Below are 23093 nucleotides of genomic sequence, written 5' to 3'. Positions count from 1 at the left end.
ATATGAAGTTTAACAAGGGAAAGTGCCAGATTCTGCACCTGGAATGGGGCAACCCCTGATGTACAGACTGGGGAAGGAGAAGACTGAGGGCAGTACCTTGGAAAGGAACCTGGGAGTCCTAACCAATGGCAAGTTGAATATGAGTCAGCAGTGCCCTGGCAGCCAGGAGGGCCAACCATGTCCTGGGGGGCATCAGGCAAAGCATCGCCAGCCGGACAAGGGAGGGGATTGTCCTGCTCTGCTCTGCGCTGGTGAGGCCTCACCTTGAATATTGTGTGCAGTTTTAGGCATCACAATATAAGAAAGATACTCAGCTATTAGAGAGCGTCCAAAGGAAGGCAACAAAGATGGTGAAGGGCCTGGAGGGGAAGCCGTATGAGAAGGGGCTAAGGGCACTTGGTCTGTTCTGCCTGGAGGAGACCGAGGGGAGACCTCATTGCAGTTACAACTTCCTTGTGAGGGGAAGAGGAGGGGTAGACACTGATCTCTTCTCAGTGACAGGACCCAAGGGAATGGCCTTAAGTTGTGTCAAGGGAGGTTTAGATTGGATATTAGAGAAAGATTCTTCACCCAGAGGGTGGCTGGGCAATGGAACAGGCTCCCCAGGGAAGTGGTCACAGCACCAAGCCTGACAGAGTTCAGTAAGCATTTGGACAATGGTCTCAGGCACATGGTGTGACTCTTTGGGTGTCCTGTGCGGGGCCAGAAGTTGGACTTGATCCTTGTGGGTCCCTTCCAACTCAGGACATTTTATGATTCTAAGAATTCCCTCTCTTCCTCTCAGTTGTTCCAAAATTCTACAGATTTTAATATTGTGAAATTCTCATTTAAGTTTATTTACAAAACAGAACAACCCTTATCTGCTTATGCCTTTGGTTTTCTGCAGATTTGTGACATCCAAAAAACAGTACTACCTTTTGACCTTTTTCTTTTAAAATACACTACTGTAATACTGGTCTAATAGTTATTAAGTGTCATAACCCGTTTAAGTAAGGAATCCTGACCACTAACCCCAAGTTAGTACATAGCAACAGTCATATTTCTTCGTTGTCTCTCCATTTATTTAAGCAGTTTAAATGGAATTAGAATGAATAGGGTGTTTTCAGTACTTCAGGAATTTTAGATTACTTCATTCATCCAACTCAACACTCATTAAGAGTTGTAATTAGTTTTTTTTTAATTTCCATTTTTAGAAATAGTTTTATATTTAGAAATTGTAAGCAAAACATATGAAAGTCTTCCTGAAAAAGAAGCAACACTTATTATTTCTGGTTTAAAAGCATTTCTTTAATGCTTTTAATGATACAAAAACACAGAACAATATGAAGCTACCACTCAATATTTTCTGATCTCCTTCAATCTATCTCCATTGATTAGCACACAAACATGTGACTAACACTATTCACCACCAAATAAAATGCCTTGTAAAAAGACTTGATCCTAAATAACATCTTGTATCTGCCATAAATATGCAGTGTGAACAAGTGTTATGCGGATCCAGTTGCAGAAAAACTGATAAAGCACTAATACTGAAGACACTGTCACATGATCTTATGCTGCAAAACAAACCCTACAGGCAGTAACAGTGAATTTTTATTCTCAGGTAAGTAATACAAACTCAGAGTTCATATGTGTATGAGTTCCACTTATAAAACACACCTTTATAAAAATCAATAAATTTCAAAGACTGCTAATAGCAATTTCATTATTTCCACCATATATTAAGATGTTAGACACAGGGAAGTGCAGCAGAATAACAACAGAACTTAAATATGTAGAAGATGACTAACAAAGTAGAATTTCCTACACCTCCTACCCACTAGCAGAGCCTGGCAAGTAGTGTCAATTTTACATATAGGTATCAGTCTTCTAGAGGTGAATAATTTCTTGCATGTTCCCTTCTTTCAGAGTACCTGATTAAGGCATTATTGTCTTATCTGAAACAACAAAATAAGCATCAGCTTTTTCAGTTAATTTGGGATAGACATCTTGCATCATTGTGTATTTTCTGGGATATTTGATAGGAAATAAGACTTTGGGGAATAGTTTCAGTTCAGCATTTCATTTTATTGCTGTCACCATTATCAAAAAAATAGTAAGGTTAAAGTTTTTTATTCGTCAAAATTGGACTGCATTTTAAATATCTAGAGGTAACTATTACAACACCAGTAGGAATAAAAGACAACTAATTCATTTCAGTCCTTTTTTTTTTGTTTTGTTTAATTGATAAAACATAGTTCACCATAATTTTCAAAAGATGCTTTCTTAATACTTCAGTTGAAGCAACTTCAAAACTCTGTTTGGTAAAGAAAAGTGGGCAATGTAAGACAAAACCAAAACCACTTTCTTTTCCTCTAGTGAAAATGAATGCAAATGCAGTGCAGACTGACTTTTTCCTATTTCCATTTAACACAGCACACAACTGGCATCTAAACATGAAGTTCTTAAATGCTAAAAAGCCCACAGAAGTGTTGATCTTGATATTTCACAAGGATTTTTTCCCAACCACGATTTTTTTCCCCCTAATTTACTGCAACATTTGCAGAAGTTCCCCCCAAACATTTCAGAACTGTAAAAGCCTTCTAAACAGAATAACCCACACTGGAAAAACCTAGAAACAGAGATTAAGAAACAGAGTAGGAGAGCAGATCTCATTAAAGGTGTGTTTCCCCCTGTTGAAAAAGCAAATTAGCCTGCTGTTTCTGAATCACCGTATTTGTAAAATGTGTTTATAGATGTGCTATAGCAATACACTCCCCCCTCCTCCCCCAATCTCACAAGCAATGCTTCAATGCTTCCCCTCTTGGTACTTCCACATTCTATCACTTCATTCATCAAATATTGCTTTTTATTTTCTTTATTTTTACAAGAGTACAACTGAACTGCAAAACGAGAAATGTAAAGTTTATGTAACTATGAGTTAATTACTACCAGGCCTTTAGTCTTCAAGAGAAAAATATTATTGAGATCATAGTGGGGTTTTGTGTCCCAGTTAAAAGAACATATGCATTATGCAGTTGAATAACTTTCATTTCTTTAATACAAATGGACAAAACAGTGAGGAACATATTACTGGCACTTGTAGGGAGAACATATTACTGGCACTTGTAGGGAGAAATTACAATTATCACTAAACAAAAGAGCTCAGCACACTTCAGTATTCTATCTTAAAAGCAGTCTACAACCTAGGGAAACTTTTTAGGTCTGGTTTCTATTCAGTAATTTCAAATGCTGAGCCAGGAACTCTACAATCCAAACCAAGAAAATTAAGGAGTTCCAAACAACTTCCTGTACACAGAGATAGGAGCAGGGACAATGAGGTGTGCTCAGAACATCCCATCTCATGTCACTGACAAAGCTATAAAATCTATGTAAAATGTCACCTCAGTATATGCACCAGCAAAACTCCTTTCCACTTAAGCTCTGCCTTCTGGTACAAGTCAAACAGATGAAAACTTTTGCTGTTTACAATCCCCAGCTCTGATGCCATTAAGTTGTGCCTCTACTGCAAGAGATACATACAAGGACAGTTTATAGTATTACCATATAATTAGGGGGAATTATGTTGTTTATTTTGCAAAAAGCTACTTGATGATTACACTCTTTAACTAAAATAATCATTATAAGTAAGTGCCAAAGAAAACACTGACCACTTTTTAACCTTAAAATTGTATAAGCAACAGCATATGAATAGTGGGGAATGAAAGAACAAAGGCACCACCCTGAACAGAGCCAAGCAACAATGATGAAAATGACATAGCAAGTTCAGATACAGCCCAGAATGTTCAACGTTTCTACCAATAGGCATAAGCATGCTACAGATTTCTGTTTTCTCAAACTTTGCTCCAATTCGTATTTATCCACCTTGTTTCACAAACCTTTTAAAGGAAGACATTCAAAATAAGGCAATTAAGTAGGCCCATTCATGGAACTTCAGGTCATGCTCAGCACAACTCCTTATACAGTACAGATTTTTATTTTTTCCACTGTTAGTAAATTTAGTATATTTTATTTACTCCACTTAATAACTTTGAACAATTGGTCATAGCCCTTTATACCATGGTACACAATGCTTTACTTCCTAAACTCCTTGAAGGCTTGAGGGTAATTTATTATGTCCCACAGTCTTAGAAGACCTTTATACAAAAAGCTCAGACTATTTGTTTGCAAAAACTGGCTCTCAAAAGTGCTGATAGAAAAGATACAGCTTTCATCATATAACAAATGCTGGTAAGTAACTCTTAATTACCTGACAGTTTCACTAATCTGTTTCACACTTCCCAAAGACTAAGTCCTGTTTTCATCTAATCTCTCTGTTGAGAAAGGGAAGGGTCATAAGGATGTATGTTTAACAGTGGTTAGATTTTAACTCAGGTATGCCCTGTTTACAGTATTTTAGAAGCATAGTAATGAACCAAAATAAGTCTTAGTCAATGGCTGCACCCTAGAACTCTTACTCACCTGGAATTCAGTCCAGTTGCTACCTTGACTTATATTCCACTATTTTTTTAGCACTCCAATCACATCTGTGTTTCTCCTTCAGGAAGATTACATTTCTCTTAGGTACTGCAGTGCAACTGATCAACCCTTGCTTTTATTTTTTTTTTTTTATTACACTGAGCTGTTTCTCCTCTGCCAGTGATTTGGTTTTGCTATTAATTAAATGGCAGTATTATTTTCCTTCAGGTGGAATTATCAGAAAGCATCTTAATGAGTTATAATAAAAGCGATAAATACAACATACATTATTCTGTATTGTTATGGAACCACGTTCAAAAAAGAATGTCTACTTGTCTTCATTTAATCAAAGAAAATGGAAAAAGAGTTATCAAACTGAAAGAATTACTAGGAAAAAATACAGTTTGTGCATATTCCATAAGAGTACTTTCTAAAAAACTATATAAAAACACTTCCCTTCGTATTCCAGTAATCCATATACCTTTTGGATAATTTCTTTTCAGTTCAAGTATTTCAGAGGCATATTTAAAGGACAAAATTTTTCAATATAATCTGTGGCCTTTGTATAAGCACTTTCAGTTTTCTAAAAAAAAAATTATCAGGAGAATATGAGCTGTTAGGATAGTATTATTTTCTCTGTTTCTTACATATGCCATGAAGGTATTTTGTAATTTAAAATAATCTGACTTTGTAACAAACAATTTAACAGTTTGATTTATAATGAAACTGTAGAGCATTAATGGTATATTATGCATATTTTTGTACTCATAGAGTCGATCTTAAAGCACACATCACAGAAAATCCTGTAGCCTACAAATACTTAGGTGCTCAGCATTATTTACTCTTCTACCCCTGGCCCTACAGAACCTAAACATCAGCACATACTACGCTACAGTAATATTCTTGTGTTTCTGCTTGCAAAATGTAACTAGACAAAAGCAGCTTGTAATGTGCAGGTGTAATCACATGTTAAAAACAATCTCAGCTTTTGTTACTTTCCTTCCAGATTCAAACTTCAGGATAAAGCATACTATGATGCCACTTCTGCTGTGGTATCATGCCGAAAATCTGTTCTACGTAACTAGCACGCATTTGCAGGCATTAAGCAATTCACATCACGTTCAAATTTATTTCTGATTTACAGCAGAGGAACTTTACCACCACAATCTGCCATATGTAATTTAATCTGCCCTGCAGTTCCCCAATAAAATGGCAAAGTCTATTAGACAAGTAAAAGGAAGTTAGGAAAAAATAACCAAATTACAAATGTAATTGATTCTAGAGGTCCATTTTAATCTTTATAGATCATTGCACCTCAAATAAAACCCTATTAATTCAGCTTCACAGGTTAAAAAAAAAAGTAAGTTAATGTTGCACAAATATATATGCTACATACAGAGCTGTCAAATCCCACTCTTTAAATAAAACTGAATCTGCAGATCCCCAATTTAAATATTTATTTAAATATCCTCTCAAACACTTCTCAATCAGATAGCCCAGCATAAGGCACAGAGTCTTCCCTAAGACCCAACACACGGGTCTTCCAATGTCAGGGCTCCACAGCAGATAAAAAAATGTGTAAATATGCTCAACGAAATAGTCTGGCTTTCATGCCTGCTGCCATTCCACTACTGCAACCCAGCTTCCACTGTTTCATTCTCAGCATTGTATGCAAAACCAGCTGTAAGGATAGGAAAGACACCATACTTTCCATTAGTTAGACTCACAACAGGTGGGAGAAACTGGAAGTGGTCATTTACCTGTACAGCAACTTCCATAAGCACAAATTAGGTTGTAGATCCCATCATACAGCCCTTACCCTTGAGACTGGACAGTATAAAAACACACGCTAATTTTCATGCCCTACACCACCACCCTTGCACATTTAATACTAGAAGTCACTCCCCAGATTTGGGGGCATGAATGCCTTTGGATGCTATGGGTGCACAGGACTGGCAATTTGTGCATTTTGGTGGGAACTGATTTGTTGTAACTGTTGCTGTACTTCACAAGTAACAGAGATCAAAAATAAAACTCAATATCAGGAAGTGAGCAAGAAAACAATGGAAGAAAAATTCCAAAATAGTTTGATAGTCACAAAGTGAAAGTTACAACTATTATTAATAAATTCTTTAAAAATATTAGAAAATAAAAAAGTGTAAGAACTAGTATTTTAAAAAAATATCCATTGATTTAAAGTGCGAAAGTATGTTTACTAGTGTTAAACTGTTCATTTATTTTTTCTGCAATTGAACAATCTCTTCTCACTAGCACTGAAGCTTTGTGTAGACTAATTCTTTAAGGACAGCATGCCTCCTCTTTGTTAATTACTTTGAAGAGCAGAAAGCTAACAAGCTTGATCTGCCTTCCATTTTCAGTGAAATAGCCAACAATAGCTCAAATGTTATTTTAAGTGACTATAACTGGAACAGTCAAACAAAAGGTCACCCATTTTACGGGTGTGGAAAAATACAGGATAGGCCTCCTAGCTTCCCAGGGCTGTTCAGTATTTTGTATCATCAAAGGCAAGCAGACTTTGACCTTAATACAAGTATCTTCCTATCTCTCCTCATCCCTACATATTATTTGCAACACAATTTTAGTCACTGTATTTTATGGTGACTTATATAGACATCTCCCAGCATCCAAACTTACAGTTAAAACAATCTTGAGTTTCAAATACATTAATTACAAATATACACAGATTTTTTTTTCTGTGAGTTACATCACATCATATTATTGAGTCAGCAGAAGTAACTGAAAAACAACTAGGTTAATAGACAGAAGGCCATGTCTTGTTTTTGTGGGTTGTTTTTTTTTCCGATATGTTGTTCACCCACAGAGCCTTACGTAACTAAAATGTCAATGTGTATGGAATTTAATGAAACTGATTTAATGATCCCCAAATGACAGGAATAGCTATTTGATTAGGAAAAGCAGAGTCACGGTTCACCTTCTGAAAATACTGTTTTGTTACTATTATCATGGGCATCCCACACTGTCACCTTCATACTGAAAGCTGTTTTTATTTATAGCAATAGTACGGTTTCTAAAGAGTCAAGAAACCCATTCGTGTTGAAGCCACAGAATTCTTTAAATCCTAAGCTGAAAAATAACATTTCAGCCCTCCAAGTTTTTCAAGAAACACTTCAATGATTTCAATTTGATTTGCTCTTCTACAGCACCTCTTTTCTCTCCAAACCCCCTCCTTTCTATATATGAGGTTCTATGTTTGAAGTTCCTCCTGGATGGCTGACAGTCTTCTTCCTTCATCGAGCTCATATTTCTGTCACTGACTTTGCAGGATATGCACAACCCCTTACCCACGTACATCAGATGATGTTTTCTATGCCACCAATTCTTCCTTGCTCTTTATAATACGTCTGAGTTGAGCAGCACTTTCCCCAATTCCTTTAAAGATGGGAAATTAAGTTACACTGTCAAACAGGTCTCCCACAGTAATTCTGTACCCATGAGAATAACCTTACTTCCTACCCAGAATAACATCCCCAAATTATTGCCCCTGTGACATCCCTCCCATCATGCACACTGCAATAACCTACTGCATCAGCTTCGTGACTGTCCTGCTTTCCAAACTACCTTCCCTTTGCACACCAGCCTGGCAAGAGGCAGCAAATGCCATAATGGCTATTACTACAGGCCAACCACAGAGACACAGACCAGGGTTCCCCCTGTTCTTTGCTCAGTCTCTCGTCTAACCATCTGCCTGTTTCTGTAAGACCTGTATATGTGTGCAACAGGGCTGGAGAACGCTGCCCCTCTGCCAAAGTCGACGAGGAATTAGGCAAGTGGTTCAGAAGTTACTGGCAGGGTGGGAGGACAGGCTAATGGACAGATGGTTGGACAGATGGGACAATTGCATAAGCAACCTTCCCTCAAACTAAAATAAAACTTTGAAGTCCCACCTGTTCCACAAAGCATTTCATCAGTACTGGCCATTCCCCACTTCAAGGTTTTCTGTTTTATAATAGGCTGTACTGCATAAAGTAGTAGCTTTGGTCTATAGACTTCCCAGATCAACACATTACTGACTGTGCCTCATGATGTACAGCTACAGCACTCCATAAATAACTGTCTTCAAACACAAGCTGTACCCAAACAAGATTTCACAGTTAAGTAGAAAAAGAATGGTTGCATAAAAAAAATTATAATGGCATGCAATTTAAACCATCCTTCATAATAATAATGCTGGCAAGGAAAGGAGAAAGAAAACACAAACTTTTTGGGGGGAGGGGGTTTGGGGTTGCCGCTTTTTTTTTTTTTTGTGATTTTTGGTTTTGTTTTGTTTTTAAAGAAATACAAAAAGATGTAAAGGAGTAAAAATAAAGACTACTACCAATTAAAGGATCTGCAAAGGCGTCTTGCATCTCAACAGCCTAAGATTGTGTGAAGGGATAGAGAAGAAGCTGTGCTAGATGAACAGATGGATCAGGAAAGTGTGAAGAGGTCCATAAGGTAGACTCAAGTTTTTAAAGCATGAAACTTCTGAAGCAAGCACAGACTCATTGTAGGTGTTTTCATAAAAGGATTAGTTAAGGTGAGGGGGGTTGGAGGTTTCTTTGGGGTTTTTTTAAAAGCTTACAAATGTAGGTAGATAACAGCATACCATGTGTACATGTCTGGAGTGGTGGATTTGGGGATACTCCGCCCTTGTCCAACATGCAAGGCAAGGAAGACTGGAAGCATTTTTGCAGAGGTTAAGCAAACAACAAGATGGCAACATTGTGGATGTGGTAGATTAAAAGTACAAACAAAAACGCAGGGAGATCATAGGCAAAAGGAGAGGGAAAAAAACACCTGCTTGCAAAGATATTTGCTCGCTTTTATTTGGAATTCTCTTTTGAAGTGCTCAAAAGAAAATAATGCAACAGTGTCATTAAGACGAGTTGAGCAGGGAAGTGTGTGCATTCCCTGGAAAGAGAAGAATAATTTCATTTTACACAACTTCTTCGTAGTGACATTTTAGAAATAAACATAATTTTAGGAAAATACAGCTTTTAAGCACAAGGTCTAACTAGAAAATCTCCTGAGGGCCCTCTTCCATCCCTCATGTCAATTATCACTTCAAAATACCCCATGCAATCCTATTAAAAACAGCAGTAGAAAGTTGAAGAAGGCATATTCTATATTTACTAATAGATTCAGCATCATTTCAGCAAACACCCATCTTGCGATAAAAAAGGTCATAATTAAAAGAAGTTCTGAAGTTCACATCTGAAAAGTAGTAACATTTACTTGTCACTGCTACGACAATTGCTTACTCTTTGACTAATAAACAGCTTTAACTGTTAAATTACACATAAGTAATATAAACTATTTTTATTTCATACGTACATAACATTAAAAGCAAACTTGTTTTAAGGTATTATAAACCTATACCCAACTCCCATTTTACCTCCCTAGAGTAAATTCTAACAATACAGAAAACACTCAGGAGTTGCCAATATGTCTACCAACTATTTAGAACAATATGAATTTGAAACATCAATTAAAATGTGAGGTTAAAAACAATTTCCTATACTATATGAGGTGCTGTATGCTTTGACAGTTTTAAGATTTCTTCACCTCTGAAGGGGGTCACATATGGTAAGATGGGCCCCAATACTGCATACACTTCTTCATAAGCAATACAACTGAAGTTAAACATGTTTAACTTATTACATGTGCACAAATATTTGTAGAGAAGGCTTAAGTGACTCCAGGGAATAAACAAAATGATGCCAAGTGCTCAAAATAAAAACCAGAAAACTTTTCCTGCAATTTGTTTTCAGCTACTGTAAAGTTTTACTGAACACAGCAGGTTAACAGGAATTTAGAACAAGTGTAGTAGGTCTGACAAGAGGAGCTTCATGAAAAGCTATGACATGTCCCCACCTTCCATGCACCTCAATTTTGCTATTAATATTTAAGATAAGAGCCAAAAATGCAGCCTACAAGAAAAAAAAAAATCAAAACCACAAACCACTACTTCCTCTTGGAAGAAGCAGAACAATCAAACTACACTACACTTATTCATGGAAAACGCCTCTGACGAACCTGCAATTAACATGATATGCTGCAACATGTAAGACACTCTTACCAGGCATACTGAAATTTGTTGTAAGAGCAACAGAGTGTAATATCCAAATCCTTCCAGCAAACTTTGAAGTTTATCTACTACAGGACTCTCATCAGAATGCGAGTTTCCTCTTCACCATCACCTGGAAATGCTGTCCAGATGAAAAGGGAGAGGAGAGAAAAAGAGCAGCACACACCACCAAGCATCATGAGCCCCCAGCTCTCAGGGCACACTGGACCTTCTGCTCTACCAACACCAGCATAGTGCTGATTACATTCTTAAGAAAATACAGGGAGCTTGTGAGAAGCAAATTACACAAAAAAATACAAAATAAATATGGCCTTCTTTAAGATTAGGAAATGTAGCAAAAAGTAGAAAGCTTATAAACACAAATTTACTGTGCTCTCAAGTTCAATTCAAAAGTTTCTGCACTTTAAAGATAAATATATATAAGCACAAAGTCCCACTTGCTAGTACAAAGCAAGTGACATCGGATTGTTTTAACAAGTTAAAGTATCACCCAAACTATCACATGCAGGCCAAACAGAAGGATCTACCTTCTCTATGTCAGAAAGGGTGAAAAGACTGAAAAGCACTGAAGTGATGTACACTCAAGTAGCTACTCACTTACTTCACATATAAGTGAGACTTAACAGCCAAGGAGTTGCTCACTTCATAAGCACTAACTAAACTCACTCAAAGTAAACCAAACCCACTGAAAAACTCCAGACATTACCCCAGATAACTATCAATTTAATAGGTACTTTAAAAATCCATTTCAGGATCACAACTTCTATGAATTTGATGATGAGATCAGCCAAAACATAGTTCTACAAAGAAATCATTGTAAGTGTAAACCATTTCTCCAAATTCACTAAGAAATGCAGAGTTCCTACAATATATGATGACTTTTAATACAGGATGACTGACACCTAATCATGAAGAAAAGGGGAGAAGGGGCTGAAAAAAGTTTGGTTTTCATATCAAGCTCCAAGAAAGATTTTTTTGATACTTAATAGTCAAATAAATACTTTATTCTACTGAACGTTGTAGCCACATCCTCCCCTTCTTTTTCAGCTGAATGAAGCAGTGTGTTACCGTTAACATCAGTACTACTATAGTCATCTCTCAGAAAAAATTAACAGAGACAGTGATACAATTCACCAAAACAATGGAGCTCTATGTGGCTGGCATAATGAAGATTCAGTTAAGAATTGATTCACACTTTGTTTTTTCAGAAGGATTTTATTTGTTGGTTTGGGGGGTTTCCTCCTCCTTTTTTTTCTTTAATATTGCCAGGCAAGTATTTCTTGTGAATGCCACCCACAGCAAGACTATGTTCTTTTCCCAAACTAAGTGTCCGTGTTAAATTAATTTATCCTATCATTATAAATGAATCAACTAAAGGATAAGTTTTCAAGACATTAACGGGCAATTCCAACACAGGAAGGTTCAGCAGGCTTGTATTAGGAATTCAAATTTGAATCCAAACTGGAACACAAACATCTCTGCTGAGTAATGTTGGAAAAATAAGTCTAATTGCACTAAAGCTAGAATTAAAAGCTTCTGGAGATCTGGACACTTCGGTGTCACAGAAAGGTACCACACAAAGTCATCAGATAATAACTATATCTATTCCATATGCATTTTCCTCATTTTAAGACACAATAATAGATTATTTTTTACTCCACATCAGCTGAACATAACTTATGTCTCAAACTTCTTATGAACAGAGAAGTTGAATACAACTAACTTGAGAGCCCACACATTCATTTCTGAAAGTTCCTTTGCCTAAAGGAAACAGGCATGAAAGTTCTCTGAAAGCTAGCCTTTTCCAATGAAATGCTCATGGCTGCTTCAGAGAAGGGAGGGAAAAAATATATGCAATATTTCTATAGCAACAGAGTTTAAGACATGTAGCACCTTTAAAATTTATTTTGTTCTTTCATTGTGATTTAGTCAAGATACTTAACACAACTATTTCTGCTATGCTAAAATATCTTATTTAACAGAGTGACAAAGAAATAAATTACCATATTCTAAATTTAAAAAAAAAATTGAAAGCTGAATACATTAGCATTGTGAACATTTAGAAGTGTAACATTTTCCTTCATCCACATTTAATATTATGAAACTGCATAGACTCAGTAAGAGGGTGATGTAACAGTGATTTCCTCAGTTTACTTATGTATTGTTTTAATACTTATTTTATGAAATTAATTCTTACTGTTTCTGATGCAGAAAGCTGGTATAATCATTCACTAACAAACCTCCATTTAGATACTAAAGTATTATAGTTAGAATATGGAATTTGGAACCAGGAAACAAACTCTATTATTCACTATATTACATACAGTCTTTAGTGATAGCAAGTCACTGATCATTCTCATGTTAGAAGTAACATGAGGATGCTGATGTTCTGAAGTAAAAATCCAGACAAAAATCCAGTCATTAGGTTTAGCTCATGAGTAGTGCTAAAATTCTTTAAAATTCTCAAATAGAAATTATGACAAATATAAGGCATTCCTGTTCCTTTCACATGATGAGCACATAGTTCACAATGACTTCATTTATCCCCACTTTAAAGGTAGTTCTCTCTCATTATTGTTTCATGACTGATGTTCACAATCTATGCAGAATAAGCATACAAGCACAAGAAAATTTTCATAAATAAGAACTCATATCTTATCCAGAGCTTAAATAGTATGTATGAAAACTGTAGGTTAGTTTTTTTCTGTCCAGATTTCTACTGCTGAGTGTTATGTGTTTGAGGGAGACTAAAAGCCAAGGCTTACATGTGAACAGTTTTCAAGGGTTTCCATATATAGTCAGTATTATAAATAGCTATTTTTATAACAGCACTGAACTGACTTTTCGTTATATATAGAGAGGGTGTTTTCTGCATACAGAAATTATTCTGTTATTCTACCTTGTACTTGCAGTCTTAGCTCTCCTCCCACTCACATGGTCCTGCTCTGTTTCCAATAGAAATAGCCACTGTTAGTGTCAAACCAGACTGACACTATGGTTCACAGAATACCAGGTTGGAAGGGACCTCAAGGATCATCTGGCCCAATGTTTCTTGGAAAAATCACAAACTAGACAAGGTGGCCCAGCACCCTGTCCAGACGTACCTTACAAGTGTCCAGTGTTGGGGAATCCACCAGCTTCCTGGGAAGATTATTCCAACAGCTGACTATTCTCATTGTGAAAAATTTTCCTCTTGTGTCTCACTGGAATATCCCCAGGAATAACTTGTACCCATCACCCCTTATCGTTTCCATGGGACTCCTTGTAAAAGGGAGTCTCCATCTTCTTTTTAGCGACCCTTTAACATGACGTTAATTAGATCAGTGCTTCAATAAGAGTTTCCACCAAACTAGCCCAAACCTCTGTTTTTATGAAAAGCTCTCTCTGTACTGACCATACAGTTTTTTACATTTTCCTTTAGCTGCTTCACTAGTAAAGAAGGCTTATGAAATCGCTATTTTCAAGTTTTTTGTTAGGAACATAGACCTACAGTAAGCATTTCAGTACTTAAATATCAATGTGTATTTTTCCCCCATCATTATTAAACTAAACTGATAGGATCTATGAGAACAGCAAAAATGGATCTGCAATTTCTTTGTTTCAACACAAAGTTTTGAAACTTTATGTTGAAAACACAAGTTTTGAAAACTAAGGCAGAGCACATCAGCTACAACACTAACATGTTTGTTATGAATCTCATTTTAAAGTCAGACACAAATCAAAACAAATTTCTAGTTTCAACTTTAATAAAATTTAAATCTAAAACATTGAAAAAAGTCTTTAACATGAAACAACTATGGATTATATATCAGATTCATTAAAAATGTCAACATTAAGTTGAAATCAAGCATAATGCAAATATCTTTTACATGAGTATTTTTGAACAATGCTAACTGCTTTTAATTGCAGGTCTAAGCACTAGTTGAAATTGATTCAACAGATCTATTTCCAAAATATGGTATTGCATTTGCTCTTTGCGATGTTTCATTTCTACAGCTTTAGTTTTCTTCCTGTTCCTATAAAATGTGTTCTTTCACCCATTGTAATATATCATCTAATTCTTCTGCATGCTACAAAAATCTAAATAGCTAAATCCAGGCAACAAAGATTTTGATACAATGTTGATTTACTTCCCTAAATACTACAGTTTCAGGTAAATACTGACAAACAAGGCCAAACTCCTGAGAGTCATTCAATACAGACGCTTCTTGAGGCAGAGAGCTCCTCTCTTTGAAGAACATCTTTCCAGAAGTACAGTGGGGGAGCTTTTTCCTTCCTATTGCCAAATGAGTAAAATGAGAGAAATTTTAAACAACCACACACCTAGAGGCAGTATTTAAGTCTGTACAACAGAAAAGGCCAATACTTCTTTTATTCAATCCACCTATTAAAAATGGCACTTTGTGCTCCTACTACACACAAGTGCATTTTATAAAAAACTTCCATTTTTTTTTCCAACTGCAGATCTCTCTGCATATACACACAAACTAAGACAAGAGCAATCTTAAAGATCATGGTTTTTTTAGGCAAACCCAACAGACTACCTGAAACGTTAAAATTTGAAACACTTACAATGAGATCTGGGAAAAAAATAGTTAAGTGTATGCACAGATAGCAAAATGAAGTGGGAAATGTAGACTGTCCTAGCCAAGAAGCCATTACCAATCGGCAACATACAAGTTGATCACTCATTACAATGGAAGCTGGTGGTGCTCAACACCTCCCTGAAAAGCAGCAGAGAGGCATGAGAACAACAAAAGAAACTAAGAGGACAATTTTAAACTTCTCTCCTGCAATACTGCAGAACCCCACAGCCATTTGTGATATGCGTTTATCAGTATGCCAGTGGATTTTCTTAGCCCTTCTCTGTTGTATATTCTCTTACAGCCCGTTTGAGACGTTCCAAAGCTTTGTTAAATAAACGTGTATTTGCCATAAATGAGTCTTTCAGACGCGACTGTGACTAATGTATTACCATCTTGACAAGTCTGCTGAGTACGAGTCAGGTAATAGCTTCCCTCACCCAAGACACAGCACACAGAAATATGCACGATCATTACTAATTTCACTATGGCAGTTTCAGGCTGTTGCTGCCTCAGACATTTACCTGCCGCAGCCATAGTCGGCCGTGCACGATGCAGACAGGAGGAGGATCTCCGAGAGCAAGCCTGGAGTAGTTCAGCAACAGCAACAGCGCGCAGAGCCCTCACATACATAAAGAGAATGGAATAGGAGCTGAGCTTATTGCTCTTCCAGCCCTAGAAGAGGCATTGCTGCAGACACACCAAACCCTGCTTGAAAAAAATCCTTTTCCCTTCCATATGGCTCCAAGGACAGCAGCCGTGTTTTCCCTGCTCACCGGCTAATACAAAAGATGAAAGCTGAGAGCAGAAGCAAGGAATAGCCCAGCAACGGGAATCCCGGCATCCCTCATCTTCCCAGCGGCTCGAGGTGAGGAACAGCCTTCCCTCCCTCCTGGGTGTTGTCCCCTCCGTTGCTCTCCATCACCACCTGCCTACCTTGCAACAACTAGTGCGTTTTCTCGCAACTGGCACCGACAATGCACAAGCCCAGCAACAGGGCGACTGATTAAAAAACAAACCACAAAAAAAAATAATAAAAAAAAAACACAAAAAAAAAAAAAAAAAAAAAAAAAAAAAAAAAACCAGAGAAATACGCTCCCCTCAAAATCATAATAATCTAAAGAGCATCTTTTTTAAAAAAAATCCCTCAGCCCTTCCAGCCAGACGGGAGAGGGGATCAGAGAGGAAGAGGGGAGAGCTCGTGCAAGACAAGGCACTCCGGCAGAACCCCACGAGCGGCCGCCCCGGGGCACCCCCGTGGAACCACCCCCGGCTCTGCCCCTGCCGAGACCCCGCGCCGCCGCCAGACCCCGCCGGGCACCGCCGCCTCGCCCTCGGGCCCCCCGGGCGCACCTGGGCTGGGAGCAGAGCGGGGCGCACACACCGCCCGGCCCCGGCGGGATCGGGGGAGGGCGGGCGGCGAGAGAAGCGCGGCTGGCCGGGCAGCAGCGGGGACGGACGCGGAGCCGAGGGAAGGGGGCGAGGCGCGGGACTGCCTCGCCGCAGTAGCGGCAAGAGCCCGGCAGGCGGGCGGTGACAGGTGAGGGTGGTGGAGGGCACGGGGCGACCCCCCCGACGCGGCTCCCCTACCTGCGCTCCGGCGCTGCCGCTGCTCCCGCTGCTCCCGCTGCGCCCGGCGGCGCCTCCCCACCCGCCACCGCCCCCTCGCTTCGCTCCGCGCCCCCGCCGCCGCCCCTCCCAGCACCGCCCAGCCGGCCCCGCCCCCCGCCCGCACTGACGTGTCCTCCCGCCAGTAGCAGAGCAGCCAGCCGGCCCCGGGCCACGCCCATGTCCCCTCAGCCAATAGCAGGCGGCCGTCAGCTCTTGTCCCCGCCCCCCCGCGGCACCGCCCGGGCCGGGCCGGTTCGGTTGAGGCGCAGCGGGCGCGGTGGGCGGAGGGGTCGCGGCTGACGGGCCGGGCCCCGGCCGCGGACGTGAGGGACAGGGGGGCACTGCCGCAGGTGGAGGGGCGGAGGTCAGCTCCCGGCAGCAGGGCACGGCACGGCACGGCATGGCCGTGAAGGATATGTCCCTCCCTGACAGGGAGGTGGCTTCTCGTGCGGGGGATTCCGCGGAACGGATGGGCGCGTTCTTTATTTTTTTTTTTTAATTTTTTTTTAATTTTTTTTTTCCCTTTTTTTGGCATGGAAACCGGTCCCCGCCCCCGGCACGCAGGGCCGTTAGTCACCCGAGTGCGGGGCGGGGAGGCGGGAGAAGCGCCGTGGGAGCCGCCGCTGCTGCTTTTGCTGGATGGGTGGAGGGAAGGGCAGCGGGGATGTTAAAATCCAGTGACTCCTTTCTTTTTTTTTTTTTTTCCTCAGATCAGCTCCTGACACGGTGAAAATCCGTCCAGCACTCAAGCCATTTCTCCATCCTTTTTTTTACAAAACCACAATCTGGGCTTGCAGATTCTGTTGCTGGCGGCTGTGAGGCTTTCACCTTGCAGCTTCACTCACACAAATTAAAATTACAGTTTAAAACTAAAGCCACTTTCAGGCAAACATCGAATGTCAGATGCACCACGGCAAAATGTAGTTCTGGGTGCTTGAACTTGGCTCCTGTTTTCTTGGTATGCTTCAATGGTTATTTAAATTTGAAAGATATTATGAAGCCCACTGGACGTAACAGGACACAGAACTCAGCAATGGTTGAATATTGCTAATCTAACACTAACCAAAAATATGTTTTTTCTGTAAGGATATAAACCTTAAAAAAAATCTGCATAGACAGATAACAGAGTTTAAGGCACTGCAGTGCATGAAAATCAGGCATCTCATTTTCATTTGTTGTTCCACACAGAATGCTTCATGAGCCTTGGGGCACTGAAGTGTTTTAGTTTGGATCAGGGAGGCACTTTTGAAGTAACTGCTGTCATCATCTCTGCTAACAGTGCTGTAATTCAGAGTGTAGAGTGGTGTTGGAGTGCATGAAGTAGATCTCTTTTGTATGAAGCTAAACTAATGCATTCCAGCCACAAATGGGCACTGGGTGGGACTCAAACTGAACTAGTCAAACAGTAGGAATCCTTGAACTGTGTACAGCTTGAAGATCAGGCTTTCAGCACCAACTGCTGCACTCTACAGGTCTTCTGTTAGACCTTGGTGCTTGCCTGTGTAGTTGAAGATTTGGAGCTTTGTAGTTCAGAAGGAAGATCCCAGAGGGTTTCTAATGTAACATCTAAAAGACCTGACTCATGGTTCACAGCAGACAGTCAAACTGATGCTTAAAAACTTTGATGCTTAAAAGTCTGCCAAAACTCCCAGTTTGTATATGGATCTTCCCATATTCTTGTGCCAGGAGTACATCACATTGTCCCTAGCAATAAGGATAACTTGAACTGAGTTCAAAATCTGACGCTGTTGTCTAAAGGGTAAAAAAATGTGCTGCCAATGTTGCTATTTCAGATATTGTCAATGGCTCTGTGGTCCCTAATTATCCTCCTATACCTGCAACTGATTCCATGATAGAAGGCAGTGGTGCTACAAGTTAAAAATAAATGACTGGGCAATGCTTTAATGCTTAAAAATAACTGTATTAACTTCTGATAACATATGGTAGCAATTAAAACAATTTTTTCCTGTTAGTGTATCTTGTCATTTTAATATGAGGCCATATTGTAAGCAATGTAGCAGATGTTGAATTTTTGTGAGAAGGCATAGACAGAACCACTGTGCTGGCAAAATCAGAGATGAGAGATTTTTTTGTTATAATGTACACAAAATAAATTACCTTTTCCTACAGTGCTTCTCATAGGTAACCAGTTTCATGCCCTAATATGACATAATTACTCTTTTTACTGAGATCTGTCTTCTTTTGGAAGGGGTGTGTAAGAGTAATTTCTTATTTGGTAGGTAAGATAGAATGCTTTATTATAAACTTTAATCTTGGGCTTTGCAAAGCCTTTACATGCCTGAAATCAAACATCATAGCTCACTTGTCTTCTGGGTTACTTCTGTATTCATTATAATATTTTTTGCCCTCATCTTGTGGTTGTACAGAAATGTTAGAACAGCAGATTTTTGGTTACTGTGTCCAAAAGTTTAGGGCTAATTTCACTCAACTATAAAGATGGAGTTTTCTAATGTGAACTCTTCAAATCAGGAATGGATGTGGAGGCCAGGAGCTTTTATTCTGACACTCACATCATGGTCTATAATAGAGATATTTTTTTTGGAAGCCTAGGCTAGACTCCACCAAGTCACTAAAACAAAATATAGGAAAAAAATATGATTTGCCAGGTGAAACAAGCATTTATGACTGAATATAAACAAGCAGCAGGTCTCATTCATAGCACGATATCTTTTTTAAAAGCCATTTTTCCTGTAAAAAAGAGGGGAAATGCCCAAGTTACCCAAAGGCCACCTGAATGTTTTTTCTGGGGACTCCTAATGGGGTTGTGATGGAGTGACCAGGGCCAGAGACAAACACTTGCAGGCAGCAGCCGGATTGTCTTGGCTTCCTTTTTTTGGTCCCACAAAAAAGCTGGCTCCGTGTCAGGCTGGCCCTCCAGTGCAGATCAGAGCAGTCTGATCCGTTCTGCTGCAAACGGCGTGAAGTGCCAAGTCCTGCACTCAGCTTCTGTGGGAGCGCCTGTGAGTCACCGCATCAGCTGGGCCCACGGGCAGCTCCTGGTTTGGTGGCCAACCAATGTCACATGGCCTGGAAGGAAAGAGCTGATCACCCACTGCATCCATATTAACCACTGACACTAAGAGCCAAGTAGGAATAAGTTTGATGTAAACATCAGTGGAAGTGGATGGCGAAGTTTAGTGAGGTATAAATGCATATACGTGGGGCAAGATACTACCGTGGCATTTTAGAAGAGCCTTGAAACATGCAAAAATCAATGGGAGTTTTACTAAGCTTAAAAGTGCAGAAATTGGCACATGGGTAGAAGCAGATTATTCATTTCTTGTTTCTTGCAGTGATATTTCATTACTTACAGAAGAAAAGAAAACAGGAAATAGTCAATAGATATTGTTTCTTTCCTAGGGTCTTGAGAGAAAACAATGTAACAAAAGGGAACAATGCTGGTTTAATTATTATTCTCTACAAACTGGCTGTTGCTTTCCCAGGAACCAAGCTCTCAGTTGAGCAATCAGTAATTTAAAAATAATTTTATTGTGAATTTCCTATACAGTGTTGCATATTTAATACATGCAATAAAGGCTGACAGCCACAATTCTCAGGTGGTAGAGTCTGCTATAACTGCACTGACATCCCTTTATAAAACTTCTCCTAAAATGTATCTTTTAAAATGTGTAATTTGCAACTATCACTCTTGAATGGGATCATTTAATTTTGAAGATTGGGCCTATGGTCAAAGAGTTAAGGCTTTATTCCTTCCAGCACAATCATTTCCATGCAAGGACTACAAACCAATACTTTCTTAATCTATTTGTTGGGTGATGCAACCATCCTTCACCAAAATGGCAAGCGGTTCACTCCTCAAGATTTCCCTGGCATGGGTATTTGGGGGCGTGTGTGTGTGCGTGTGTGAGTAAAGATGAGGATTTTCTGCACATCCCCACTACAGAACTGCAAACTGCTCTGCCCAGCCCTTCCAAGAGTGGGAAAGTAACAGAAGAAATAGTGCTTGATCTGTAAGAAATAGTTTTACTGTCTTATTTAAAAAGACTTATTTAGGCTATGAAAAGTACCTACTCTCTGCCTCTTAGTTTAAAAATAGGCTTTCTGTGCTTCTTAACCACCTGCTGTGTTCTCCTCGTGCATTACCACTGCCCTTTCTGCTGGCTTCCTAAACTAATGTGGGTAGATTGCAAGATAGACATTCTGCTTTTACAGAGCCAGGACTCAGCCTAATTATAACCTGCAAGTTCAGGATGTGACTGTTTTGACTTGCAGAAGCAAAGATGAATAACTGAGTTGTAGGCATTGAATTTGTTTAGATACTGTGAACTTGATCCACTTGTAACTGTAATTTATTGTACTTACGACAGTGCTGATACCTGATGAAAACGACCTATGTGTGCAAGCCATAATTTGCATTGTGTTTTCTAATGAAGTAAATTGACTTTTAGCAAAGTAAAAATACTTTTGCTTTTCTTTTGTGAAAATCAGTGTTTTTATTACTTCTCTATGACAAGAAAATAGTACACAGAATAATGTTAAAAGTATTTCTTTCCAGACTACAGTAATTTAGACAATCTGGCATTTCAAAGAGCCATACATCTTTATTTCAATAATAATGACCAGTTACGGTTAATGGATTTCATTCATCCTAATATCTCTTACTGTGTGTAATAGGCACCTTCAGCATGCACCTAGGTACCTTTGCCCATGAGGTATTTCATCCTTGAGCATAATTTATAGGTTTATGTCAGCATTTGGTTGGAACAAGACAGAGGGTAAGATGACATGATTGTAGGGTGGCTTTCTGCTGCAGTAGTCTGTGTGTTAAGCTCTTGAGGGCAATTCCTGCTTGTACAGACCCTTCAATGCTCCAGTCCTCACCCTCATCTCAGAAAAATGGTACTGACATATATCATTGTAGTTTCACATATCACATCATTTTCCACCTATTTTTCCCCCATGAGGCTCTAGTGTCTCTTGTAATGATGTCACAATGAGAACAGATTAGATAGGATAGCTCCCATATTTTTCTAGTTCATGGCTAGGCTTCATGAACAAAGATTTGGGAAAGGCTCTATCCACATTTGTTACAGGCACGCTGGTGGCTAATAAGGCCAATACGAGACAGACATGTCCAATTGCAAAAGGCACAGCAGAAAGATTCCTTAGGTGGTATATTCTGCAATACACGGTTCTTTCTGCGTTGTCTTTTCTCCTCAAGGTGATCCTGCGTGCGTTCTCAAAGGCATCAGCAGCGTTAGAGATGGTGTGTCTCCAGACCTCTCGATTGGAGGCCAGAGTAGACCAGTTATGTTGATCAATATGGCCAAGGCTAAGATGTTGTTTCAGGGAGTCCTTGTATCTCCTCTTTGGGGCTCCTCTCTTGCGGCAGCCAGTGGCAAGTTCACTATAAAGCAAGATCTTAGGGAGGTGGTGGTCCTTCATCCTGGAGACGTGCTCTGCCCAACGCAGCTGTGTTCTCAGCAAATTTTTCTAGTGATTATTTTCTTAAAATCAGTTTTATTTTCAGAACATTTGTAACTTTCTCTAAACAGTTTTCCAAAGTAGGCCCCTTTCATTATATTCAAATACTCTACTTTCCTTGCTGTCTGACTTCTCCTTCATATGCGTTTCTCTCTTGGTTGCATTTAAACTACGTAATTACTATTGTTTTCTGCTATACCAGCAGTATCCCTCATTTGGGGCTCTTTTAACCTAATTTTTAAGAGATGTTTCCATATGAAAGAAGAATCACCCTTTCTCTTGAGAAGAAATAGAATTCGTTAACTGTTTTACTAAGCCAAGCCTAACTGAGCTCATGCCACTACATTTAGCATCTGCGTACAGAATCCAAAACCTCTATGTAATAATATATGTAGTATTGCATCTAGGCTGACATCCCACTAAATGTAATCTTAATTTAAATAAAAATATAACTTGCTTTCAATGTATTTTTAATAAGGGGAAAGATGTGCATGTGTTTTTGTAGCCTGACATACAGAAGATTATGTTCTAAAATCTGATTTTAAATATAGCAGAGAAAGAGGGATTGGACAACAATATCAACCCAGTTGAGATGTTACAATTCTACTTATTGTAACATTATCATCACAATTGTTCTTAAAAAGAATCTTGCTCTTGGACATAATTCTTATTTAGGTGGATCAGATGTCATATAAACACAAAATAATAGGATGATCCTGTCCCCCAGAACCTTATAATTCAAGAGATAATGGTGAGAGAGTATTGGGAAAGGATGAGGTAGTTCACACACGTGATAGACAGTTGGCTAGACTTATCCAAATTTGTAGCATTTTGGCAGAGGTGAACCTCAAATAGAGATTTTTAAG

General features: G+C 39.1%; 1 protein-coding gene across 6 annotated transcripts in view; it reads right to left on the bottom strand.

Annotated features, from left to right (window-relative positions):
• The window catches only part of CDKL5 (cyclin dependent kinase like 5), a 132033-nt gene extending 115208 nt beyond the window's left edge, over positions 1-16825 (bottom strand). For 3 of the 6 annotated variants that reach the window (XR_010428554.1, XM_064646711.1, XM_064646713.1), the window contains exon 1: positions 16741-16824. The gene's annotated coding sequence lies outside the window, so the exon portion shown is untranslated. Of the gene's footprint in view, positions 1-15674; positions 16014-16503; positions 16649-16740 lie in introns of those variants that run through there. The other 3 variants (XM_064646708.1, XM_064646710.1, XM_064646709.1) reach the window with 3 other exon arrangements.
• Positions 16826-23093: the final 6268 nt, after the last annotated feature.

The sequence above is a fragment of the Pseudopipra pipra genome, chromosome 2 (genome assembly GCF_036250125.1).
Source record: "Pseudopipra pipra isolate bDixPip1 chromosome 2, bDixPip1.hap1, whole genome shotgun sequence".
Taxonomy (NCBI): Eukaryota; Metazoa; Chordata; class Aves; order Passeriformes; family Pipridae; genus Pseudopipra; species Pseudopipra pipra.
This window is presented reverse-complemented; position numbering and strand designations above follow the sequence as displayed.